This window comes from Lissotriton vulgaris, chromosome 10 (assembly GCF_964263255.1).
Source record: "Lissotriton vulgaris chromosome 10, aLisVul1.2, whole genome shotgun sequence".
NCBI lineage: Eukaryota > Metazoa > Chordata > Amphibia > Caudata > Salamandridae > Lissotriton > Lissotriton vulgaris.
Window position 1 is genome coordinate 896333227 of NC_141698.1, and position 12149 is coordinate 896345375.

At 41.0% G+C, this 12149-nt stretch overlaps 1 protein-coding gene across 4 annotated transcripts in view; it reads right to left on the reverse strand.

Annotated features, from left to right (window-relative positions):
* Positions 1 to 12149, reverse strand: part of CDK6 (cyclin dependent kinase 6) — a 460135-nt gene that overhangs the window by 78241 nt on the left and 369745 nt on the right. The gene's annotated exons all lie outside the window — the stretch shown is intronic.

A 12149-nucleotide genomic window follows, 5' to 3' on the forward strand; every position in this document is an offset into this window, starting at 1 on the left:
CACCTAATGCCTATCTGGAAATATCCTTTTGCCTCCTCTCTACTGCTTTCATTGAATTGCTTCAAGGACTACTTTACAATGGTAGCCCTCTCTTTCTATTCCTGCTGGCTTTCTCCTGTGTGTCACACTCTATTTCTTCTCTCTGTTTCCTCCAACCACTCCTACTTTCCCTGCTCTGCTCCTCAATCCCCATAATCATCTTCTATGTCTCCTCTTGCCCCCGCTCTCCTTCTGTTCACACTTCATTACCATTACCCTCTTGTATCTCGCTCCAGCCACCCCTCTTTCCATACTCTGCCACCCTCTTGTATCTAGTGCCGTTTTAGGAATGATAGTTGGTCTTTATGACGAAAACCTCTGAAGTCATGATAGTTTCCGAAGTTTTTGTTTATTTAAAGTAAGACCTCCAGGAACCATCCCAGCCATGCCGTCAAACTGCTCGATCTATCTCTTCATTCAAAACAGCACATTCTACATGAAACATTAAGGCTAGTCACAGCATTAGGTTCTATGACTTAACATAATTCAATTTAAGCAAATACCACACAACTCCTTCCTATTACAAAGAATATAAAAGAAACAAAACAGAGAAAACCCTTTAAACAATACCAACCATAAACTCACACAAAACGTATTAATATGGTTATGACAATGTAAATATAGAATACTAAATAAAGAAAACTACAACTTGTTACATCCTACTATACATCTCCAAATATTTTGGTGTCGTAAGCACTCTCTGAGTCTTACATCTTATTTCACAAGTCTCACCATCACTCTTGCTTATGCTGATTCCCTCATCCTTTTTAACACCTTACGCTACAACAACGCAGATCAGATTCCAAATTTTCGAGTCTGATGTTTTCACAGTACTCCTAAACAATTCACCACTTGAATGGGACTGAGGAATTTCCCAACTTTGATTACTACCCTTGATTTTAACCTTGATTATTCCCTGGTTCCCACCCAATCACTAACCTTTACTTTGGAGAACTTCACTTTCTTTCTGTCATCAAACCATTCTTTCCTTCTCTCCTGGGATTGCAATTATTTTCGTCTCCAACTTTCCTTGCCCTCTTCACTCTCTAAACATTTAGCATTTACCCAAGCTGGAGACATAACACTGTTCAGGCTTCTCCCCATAAATACCTCATAGGGAGTTTACCTTGTAACTGAGTGAGGAGTCAAAGAATATATCTCCACTTTCTTGCACACTTCCTCTTTCCATCCCACTCTACTGCCAATAGCCAGTTTCACAATGTCTCCAAGCACACAGAAATCCCAAACTGAGGTTGTGGTTTTAGAAGTCTTTTTTTATTCAATCATCTTAGACACGCCCCTTCGTCAACACATGTTCCGTCTTATGCTGTTTCAACCACAGCAGACTTTATCAGGGCAAAGCATTCAGTCATGATCTGACCAAGCAATAATAGAATCCAGGTTACAAACTGCTGACATGAGAATATGTATTCTTAAGTTATTTTATCCTTACAGTTAATTCAGGATTTTACTCCGCAGAGAGCGCAAGACACCACTCAACACCACGCTGGTCTCGCATACTCTGCAGACCCACTCAAATGGATGACATCCACGGACAAGCTCTTTAATAAATTATCTCTACAATCCCGGATTAATGATAAGGATAAAATAACGTAAGAATACATATCACACCAAATGTTCATAACCTGGATTCTATTATTGCTTGGTCATAGCCTATTAAAAAAATTATAGTGTGGCACAAAAACAAACGTGTTACTTTGTAACATGTGAAAAGAAAATGCAGCTGACAACATGTGCAGTTAGGTTAACATAGGGGAAATCTACAGTGGGCCCTATAGTGAACTCATGACACCCCACTTAGGTTGGGACAGTAACGTATCGACTAGTTGAATAATACAAATTAAAGGCACAAGGTAAGCAAGTCTGAAGCTTTGGTAATAAGCACGTTATAAAAAAGATTATAATCATAATAAAAAAGTATCATGTCAATTTAGAAAAGGATGCCAATTTAACACATGTCGTAGGAATTCATGAGGTCTTTTTCAAGTTCAAAAGCCAATGAATCCAGAATGGATTCCATCTCCGCAGACAATGATCTGCCCAGTTCACTAACTCCAGAGAAATTACATGATCTTCCGTCCCAGCCGACGCTGAGAAATTAACGAGTAACTTGCATCCGCTTTACTGAAGCCAGTTGTTAATATTCCATGTGCCAAAGCACTAATTTCTGCTGAAAGAGGTGGCTCATAGCTCACATTCTGAAGAAGCAGTAAGCCCAAGGGACAACTTTAAAAATGTGTCGCTAATGGACTAATCAGCAGGTCTATGTCCACAGGAGCCGGCATCTGCAGGGCCAGGCAAATATCTAGTGCCCATTCAAAGGGGCACCAGAGGCAGTGTAATATGGGTTGTACGCAGGTAAACCAGGGTGCTCAGAGTGACAATGACCAATCAAGGTCCAATTCCTGGAGCAAGTGGATTTTCAAAAAAATCGAAGCATGAGCTCATGGCACAGCGGGAGTGGTGGTTGTTCTAGTGGGCTAGTAAAGACAACCTCCATTGCGGAGGAACAAAAATAATACCAAAATGCTGCAAATGAGGAAAAACAGCAGCAGAAAGCCCCCGAACACACTGCAAAAAAGGGAATTAACAAAAGCTGGTGTAAGTCTGAAAATGGTTTGGAAGGAACTGACCAATCCGGAACCCACTACCCTAAAAAAGTGAGCAAGGCCGGCAGTACTGGATGTATTAAAAATGTGATGGAATAATTCGCTCAAATGTAACAGGAAGTTAGTGTTTAACGAGGACTGTATGGCCTTGGGACTAGTAATTCAAAAGTTTCTCTAAGAGATGTTAGGGCTACTTCATTTTAAAACAATAGTGCTTTGAGTCTGCTTAACATGCTAAAATCTTCCTTCAAAGTTGAAATGGAAGGCCACAACTAACTATCCATATCCCCTTGGGTGGGAGGGAAGAGTACATTGTTACAGAAATCACTTTCTGGGAAACCGATAAAATGAATGGTATCCCAGCGTGCATCCCGCAGCAGTCGTGATTACTAAACATGAAATAACTCCCATTTTAAAGGACCTTAAATAGTGAGAGTATTGCAGGGGCTGGTATGCCTTTAAGATAACAGGCCAATTTCACTCCAGATTCATTGCATGCGCCGTGAATGGTAACATATTTGCAAACTAGCGACTGACCAAGAGTTGCATTCCTTTCCAGTAAGGAATGCCTCTTTGTTGGTACATTCACAGCAGTAAGAAAATGGGAGTGACCATAGTTCATGAATGAAGATGCCTATTAGAGGCTTATATCTACTGACAGGGAAATGTTTCATACAAGAGGCAAACTGAAATGTTGTCCATGGCAAACTTGTGGTGCCATGTATTAACCACAAAGTGGAAGGTGTTTCTTCGATAGTAAAAGGGAGCTGCTCTAAGTTCTCAAGATGGAACAATTTGTAGGTTGCATCTTTTTCAGCCATGAGTTGTTGCTTATGTGTCAGACTGAAAGGCATGAATAGATGTCTGGAATTAAGGTAACGCCAAGGGATGTGACCATTCTTGAGGATCTGAAGTGTTCAGCTAAACTGCAATATGGATCTAAGCTGACTTTGCCTATGGTACAATGTAGACATGTCACTCTGCATGATATCGATAACAGATGACACAATGTTATTCAGATTGTAAATGTGAGGAGACAAGGTATTAATACTATTAACAACAACAGCAAGCACTGTATCCAAATAATCTTGATCAACTTGTTTAAGGCAGCTTCCATTTGCAAAAATCTGCAAATTTCATTATTTGTAACATAAATAGATATTTTGGTTGGAATTAAACAGGCCTCATATAAAGTATCCGTACCCTGGACTTGCTGAGGTGTGTGTCATAAGCCACCTACCTGGATCCCAGATTATTCCAATGGGGAGGCGACGATGGTCCCCAAATCCTCCCGAAACTTGCCCTCGGTTTACAGGAGAAGAAACTGCTCCAGTGGCAAATCCCAAGGGGAAGGGGGTTGGGATGGAGAGAGCGTGTAGAGTCAAAGATGCTGTGGCTCATCTACTCAACAGCAACACTGCAGCAGGAATTCACACCAGTCTGATGAATGGTACCAGCAGATATGGTACCATAAACAAACAAATAAGGCTTTAGTTCAGTATTAACTCTATCTCTAAAGGTATCACCTCACAAACTCTTTTCAAACTTTCAACCACCCTTTATTTTTATTGTTGTTTTGTTTTAATTTAGATTGTCCATTTAGACTTCTTCATCAATATTTTCAAAACTGTAGTGAGTACGATTTCAGCATCTAACCCACAAGCAAATTTGGATGGGGTTAGCTTTACCCAAGTCCTCTCTGGCAGAGCCTACCAACAGAATGTAAAAATTGAACAAAAACACTGGTTAACTTTGTTTGCAGCACAATGTTGCGACTGAACTAAGCACAAATTAAAATCAAGTCTGTTAATGCATCTCTCATTTCTTCTTGTTCTTTTTTCCATCCATGTGCAGGACGTTCTTTGCGGTGAGGTTGAAGTGGGAGGATAAAGGGAGCTCGCAAGTCAGGGTCCTCTAAGACGAGAAACATGTAAGTGGCAGGTGAAGAGGCTAAGCGAAGGAGAGGAATTTGGACGGCCTTTGATTAAGACTGCTTTAGAACGTTCATAAAAGTCACATTCTAACGGTTTGTAACATGGAGCAGGTGCAGATAATTAACCTGATGAGGCTGCCTTCTAGAAGGTGCTTTAGATTGTTTACAAAGGTTGTGTTCTTTTTGCTTATAGAAATAAACAGGTGCAGTTTATTATTTTGATGAGGCTATCTTCTAGAAGGTGTTTTAGAATGTTCACAAAGGTCACATTCTAATTGTTTATATCAAGGAACAGGTGCAGGGGATTATTTTAATGAGGGCTGTTGTGGTCATTCATGCTGATTGCTTGATGGTTATTCTGGTAGATTTTCTGGATGTTTTCGTGGCTCCTGAAACCTGACCTTGCATATGCATGGTAAAACATTTGTAAAAGCTATTAAGCCTTTTCAAAAAAACCTGGGAACACCAGCTGCAGCTAGCTATTACCAACAGAATGTAATATGGTCAAAAGTCAGGTTACAAGATGTTTGTTCATTCATAAGTGTTGGGGGAGAATGATATGAGTCATGCCAGTATGTTGTGATAGTAAAGAGAGGTGAGCTATGGCAGGAATCTTGAAAGTTTGGTACCCAAATGTACTTCATGTCAATTGTATCCTTTCAATAATCTTAGCCTTTGACAGCTAATTGGGTGACAAATGAGTTTGTATATGTTAGTTTACTCTGTGTAAGCATGTATTTATTTGGTAGTGTAGGGACCAACTTGAAATAAAATGATATTGAGTCTGATATGTCATATCCTGAAAAATTGGTAAATTTATCTTTATATGTTTTGGATGTTCACATGTTCTTATTGTGTGTAATCAAAAAGTGGGCATTGAACACAAGCTCGATGTATATAATGATGTCCCTAGCGGTAATAACAGAACATTTCAGCATAGTAAAGGTACAAATCCTCCGATTCGTAGTCCGTTTAATATTCCAGCTCCAAGTGCATGGAGTTTATTCATCAGACTTCAACCCAGGTACTATTACTTCCCCCATAGAAACTTTAAACACGTTGTATCTGCAGGATGTACATAGGGCTGAATATGTCATAAGGAACTTTATCCCATAAAATTCCACACAATTCGACAAGTTACTAGAAAACTGAAAAGTTCACAAGGACAAGCTTTTTCTTTAGCTTATGTGAAGAAGAGTGGGGGGCCAACAATCCGTTGACCAGTGCAATAGATGATCGTTCTGGAAGGTAATGGCCCTTTATCAGGCAGATAAAAAAAACAGTCACAAATCCAATCTAAAGGAACAGAAAAACCAAGAACAGATGAACTGCTGAAAGTGACAGAAGAAAAATACCCAGAAGCAGTTCGTCGAAAAACTAGTGCCTCAGGTACCGCAACAGGACAGGCAAATCCAGAAGAGGTGGATCTGAAAAAAGTGGATCTATTTAAACATCAGCAGCAGAAGACACAGTATTAAATAGAGTACTCACTTCAATGGAGTTGTGGGCAGTTGTAGTGGATGCAGGAATTAGCTACAGTGCATAGTGCTTTACCTGCACTCCTAACCTTCCCAGAGTAACAGTTAAGTTGGCACCCCACACCACAACACTCCAGTCCCCTCAGAAAACCGTGCTAACAGGTCATCACCTTTCGATCTCTCACCCATGCATGTCCAATGTGCTCTAATGTTGTCTTTGACATAGTCAGACAGATAGGGCTATCATGTGGAGTTCAAACCACACACATTTTGAGGTGGCTTCGGGCCTTTGGCACATATGGATAGTTAAAGATTTGTAATATAGCCAGTGCTCATTGTATTTTACTGTAATAAGCTTGTGTTACCGGACTAGCAACAGTTTCTAAAAATGTTTGGCAATTTGCTAATGCAAGAGACTTGGGATGGGAATCCTGTAGCCTTCAAAGGTTTCCTCTGCTTCAGCTCTCCAGCCATTCCTTCAAGTGCAGCGCAGGGAATGTCTCAGGAGGTTTGGCTATTTGGATTAATCTGCAGTTAGGTGGCTATGTAGAGGCTCTAAACGTACCTGGAAATGCCTCTTAAGTGGTTTTATTTAAGGGGCCCCTGTCTTTACACCTAGTAAATTTTTATAATGATGACTTTGTTAACACGCTCAACCAAAGATTCCCTGTCCTTTTTTAATACACCTCCTCTCTTATGGGCCGTGTAACCAACATGGGGCAACAATTGTATTTGTGTTTCGGTGGTGACTTTAATGCTAAATTGCCCAATGTCTATAACTGGGGTGTCCCTGATGGGGGCCTGGTGGGGGATAGTAGGTAAAGAGCTGGTAGGATATATTGCTACATCGACTTGCTCAACATGATGGAACTGGTGGGGAACAATACAATGGACACACCGACCAGGCAGGAATATCACTAAATGATTAATTATATATTTGTCTCCCACCTGGTTATCCCCTCTCTATCCCACTGCACAGTTATCAACACTAATTATGGCGTTCACAACCCAGTTGAGTTGGAACTTATAATTCCATCCCGCAAGGATTTTAAAACTATAGCTACCCTCACAAATCTGTCAACGTCCACTGACAATCTTACACTGTGCTGGAAACTTACAGACCACCCTCTATTTCTGGAGATAATATCAACAGAAAATCTTGAGCTAGTTATGGAATGCTTGGCTGAGGCTACTGGTCAAGGGAATTTAGTTGGCTCTTTTATGGCCCTATGTGCCAAGATTAAACAATCGCTTTGTGAACCTAATAGACCAGCACCTCAGACTCCTGGATGGTTAGGCCATGAATGCTCTCCCTTAAATCACTCTCTGCACAGCTGAGAAACTCAGAGACCCAGTTGTGGTAGCCACTATGCAAAAGCAATATAAAACAGTGATAGCATGCAGGCAAAACAAAATCACCACTCAACACTGGGAAGCACCCACGCATACAGCATGCACCAAAGACAGTAAGTCATTCTGGGAGGCCGTCTCCAATATGCGCGGTATTGACCAGAAAATATCTTGCACTAGCTGTCACATAAATAGTGAGGCCTGGATAACTAATTTTTCTGAGATTTACACAGCTGCTAACCCTAAACTCAATGCATGGGTGTTGGGCTCGGCCGGTATTCTTTCAGGTTACTGTACAGGAAGTCTCTTTGGCCATTCTACACAGGTTAAAGGCTGAATGTTTGAAGCTCATTGTTATAACTTATTTGAGCCTTAGTACTGTGGCAGTGATGGCTGGCATGACTCACGGGTGGTGCAGCGGCAGGGGGCTCACTGGGGGACACGGGGTTGAGAAATAGTAAAATAATATATATATTCCTTCACTTACCTTTTCGCTGGTCCCGCGTCTCTGCTCCTGCTCTCCCTGTGGGACAGGAAGCCAGGAAGAGCAGCCATGCTCCCCTAACCAATCATAACGTTGCAATGCAGCGTTGTGAATGGTAGGCACCCAGGCTACCCTGACAAATCACAATGCTACAATGAAGCGTTAGTGATTGGTATGAGTGCCTTGAGAAGGCGCTCAGCCAGGAGCTGGAGAGGTGGACATGTTCTCCACGCAGGCTTTAATGCAGCCTGCATGGAGAACGGAGAAAGTACGCACAACTGGTTTGGGCAGCACGAGAGGGCCGACCTAACAGTCATTGCGCAATTAGGAGTGGGCAAACCACTGCTTCCCTGTCCTGCTCCGAAGGCAGAGCAGCCCAAACCTGCTCGCCTGCCCGCAAAGAACACATCTACAAACAAAATGGATTACTAAACTAAAGACGTGATCGCCAGTAAGAAAACCTATGGGAAAAATTCAAAATGCCACAAATGGGGAAGCAAGGACATCTGTGAAGGAGACAACATGAAGTTAGGAATATAATGGTAATATAATTCCCTGGTTGAGCAAGTGAAGCAAGAAGTTCAAATACGCAGTGATGGTCTAAGACATGAACAGGGAGGACATAGGCGAGGATAAAGAGGAACATGAATTAGCAAGTTAATATAAATAATTCTATCAGACTCTGTGTGATGGGAACCCGGATCAGGCAGGGAACTTCATTAGGTTTTGTGGTAGGATAAAAGTTGCTCTGACTCACAAGGATGCAAAGGCAATAGACGATTGCTCCTCCTATCGCTTTATTTAACTTTTTTCTTTTGAGACCAAACTTTTGAGCCAAGTTCAAATGAATATGTTTTTGACCATCGTTTCGCACATGGAAAGCCGGATCCATATGTAAGAGAAGTCATCCAGAATAAACCTATGCAAACTCTGCAATTTTATTTACTGTGCCACGCATATTGAAGGTTCAATTGAGATGTGTTCATGGGTCAAAGGGAAATTATTCAAATCAACAGAATAGCAATTTCTTGTAAGGATTTTATTAAAAGTGGAGTAAGAGGGATACTTCTATACATTGACTCCAGAGCACAAGTAACAGTAAATGGAGTCCACTTTCCTTGATTTGAGTTTCAGAGGAAAGACAAAGCAGAAATACCCACTCTCTCCAATACTGTTTGCTCTGGCTTTAAAGCGGTTTCAATTAGATGAGGCAGCATAGTTATTCGTTTTATGTAGGGTGATGGGAGTGAAAGCCACTTCTTAATCCTGATATGTTCCTTATATTGCTTACCCTTGATACACCACGCCATGTCTGTTAAACATTATTTCATGAATATGAGGTACACTCCAGGTTAAATAGAAAATGAAGTAAACCACAGTTGCTCACTGTTGAGAAGTAGGCGGCAGGACCACTGGTGAGCTACCTGCTTGGGATGAATATGGAAGTATTCAGATACCTGGGTATTGAAATGTATATTGACCAGGCATAGGGCCAGGCATAGGAACACAATCGGGTGACATTCCTTGATAATTTCAAACAAGATATCCAACACGGGAGGGAGCACATGCTAGGAAATCTGTCTTATTTAAGATGATCTGGTTACCAAAATTCTTCTTTATTCTCCATAAAACACTTGTTTGCGTTTCGAAAAACTATTTTCAGAAACCGCAGTCTTGTGGGTCTGTGGTGCTCTAAGTATCCCTTTGTCCACTCTGTGTAGGTACGTTTAATTTGGGGAAGTTACACTTCAACATTGGAAATTATTACTCATCATTCCAACTGGTGAACAAACAGAATTATGCACCATGCTTATGCACACTGAAAAACCTTTGCCCACTGGTGATCAGTTTGTTAGGATTTTTGTACACAGTCTGTATGTGGTAGGGGTGTGAAAACCTTGCCGATTGCCACTAGATCCGTAATCAAAACTTGGGAAGTGACCCACTCAATAATAGTCAGGATGAGTCAACATAGAAGAATACGGTTCAGTTGGCTTTGTTGAAGAGTGATGCAGTGTCACTTGTATAAAAAAAACCTCGGTGAAAAACCTACTTACACACTGATGCTGTGAAAAAAATAAAGTTAGGATTGTAGAAATATGTAGCTAGACTGTAGGAGATGGGTTGGGATGAAGCATACTGTACCGCAGAAAAGGCTGTAGATGGTGGATTTCGAATGGTGCAACTTAAAAATGTTACACTGAATATATTTAAGCTTTCCTATTTTCAATTTTCTATTTATTGTGAATTGAGTAGGGCCTTTTTAGTGCTGTCCAAGATTTTTAAAATCTATGAAAATTAGTGCTTAGCAAAGGTCAACTTTTTTACTTTATTCAAAATCACACGGATGGTGTTTTTCCATTTCTTATAAAGAAATTTGCTTTGACATCTTTACTTCCCTTTCTCATTTCCATTGTCAGTTATTCTTCTAGTCCTTCCTGCTACTAAATCCTTCTTTGTACATTTTTCTTAAATTTACTCTTTCAATTAACTTCTAATAATTTCACTCACCGCGGAGACTGTCTAATTTGCCAGGATTGAAACCACTCTTTCAATGCAGTCTCACGCTATGTCAAGGATGTGCATAGATGAAAATGTGTTTTTGTCTGAATAAGATTTGATGGTAGCATATAAAATGTTAGTGATGGGCACTTAACACACCTTCCTGCTACACACTTCTTCAGGCAAATCACAAACATCAACTAAATTAAGATTTTCTTCGGGGACATGAGATATAAATTGTGGATGTTCAGTTTACTGTCTTCTTTGCTTTAAAAAACCAAGAAAGGACTGGGCTAATAAATGTATTATTATTGTTTGGTCTGGGCCTCTTTCTCCTCTAGCAGGTCATACGGGAGATGTCTGCTAAGGAATTTATGTGTATACTCTTAGCTATTGGGAATTTGGTGACAGTCAATGTTCACGTTAATTAAGTTTATTTTACATTTCTGGGCAATGCCTATGGGATTTTGTTTATTTATAAGCCAGACAAGCACGCGGTGCTTTGTTTATTTAAAATCAATTTGGAGAAAGTGTCCCTAGTGGGCATATGTGAGAGTTGCACAAGGCACTTTCCCTTTGCACTCAGTGCATTGTGAACTATTCTAGTTCATTTTTTTCACCTTGGGAAAAGAACAAGTTCAATATGCTTCCATTAAATGTGGTCCAAGTAGTTTGTGCAGGTGATGCTGCTAAGTGTCAAGCCTTGTGTTGGCACTATAAGTTCCAAGCTTCATTTTGACTCGGAGGCAGTAGGAATAACAGTTGAACTAGGTGATCCTGGGGTAGTATCATAAATGCGTCCCATGGCACTGCATAGGCTTTGAAGGAGACATGCACTTGTTTTTCTGAAATTGTATTGTCTGCAGCACACACGAGAAAACACAGCTTCTGGTTTTCCCTTCATTTTTCTGAGTGGATGTACACAAATCTGTACATTTCCTGAGTTAAAGTACCCACCAAAAGCAGAGCCGCTCAACCAAACTGGCCCCTGGATCCCCTTTCTAGCCTTCCACTTGGGCACTGAAAATATTCATCTGGATATTTCTGTATAAGGTGTTGCAGCTCCTAGAGGCATACTTGTCAGATCATCAGGAAGTAAACACGGATTCTGTTGGAATCCATATGCACAGTGGCCGTTCTTGCCACTAACCTGAAACCTCAGATCTATCCCACTCTCAGTGATGGGGAAAAAAAATATACTGAGGCAATTCCTGAAGTTCAGCTCTGAACCTCCCTGTCGCCCACTGCAAAGTAACATGCCGTGAACAGTGAGCTGAGACCATACAAGATGAGCCATGATCCCAAAATGGGAATGGAAATAGGTATTGAAGATCTAGGGACATGGTAGATGGTCACATACACATGACATTTCCCAAGGGCAGGTTTGTACGTCCGCAAAATAACAGGCCAGGTGTTGTAACATGCTTCATAGCTGCTGTGGGAGCTAGCTTTGACATTAGGACAATACTGGCTATGTTGTGAATATGAGAAGATAATGCTTGCATGAAATACATAAGGCTCCTGCGATGTGGGTTGGTGGCTGTCCATCACAAGTACTTTAGACTTACAGGAAACATGCTGGGGACTACACAGCAGTAAATGGACTGAGCAAATCACTATTATGACCCACCTGAAAGTGGTTGTTTGCTGACGTTTTGGACCCGTTTGGACCCTCACTACTCCTACTGCTGCTGGGTTCTGAAATCACCGCTGCACCTCGCCGCACCCGCTCC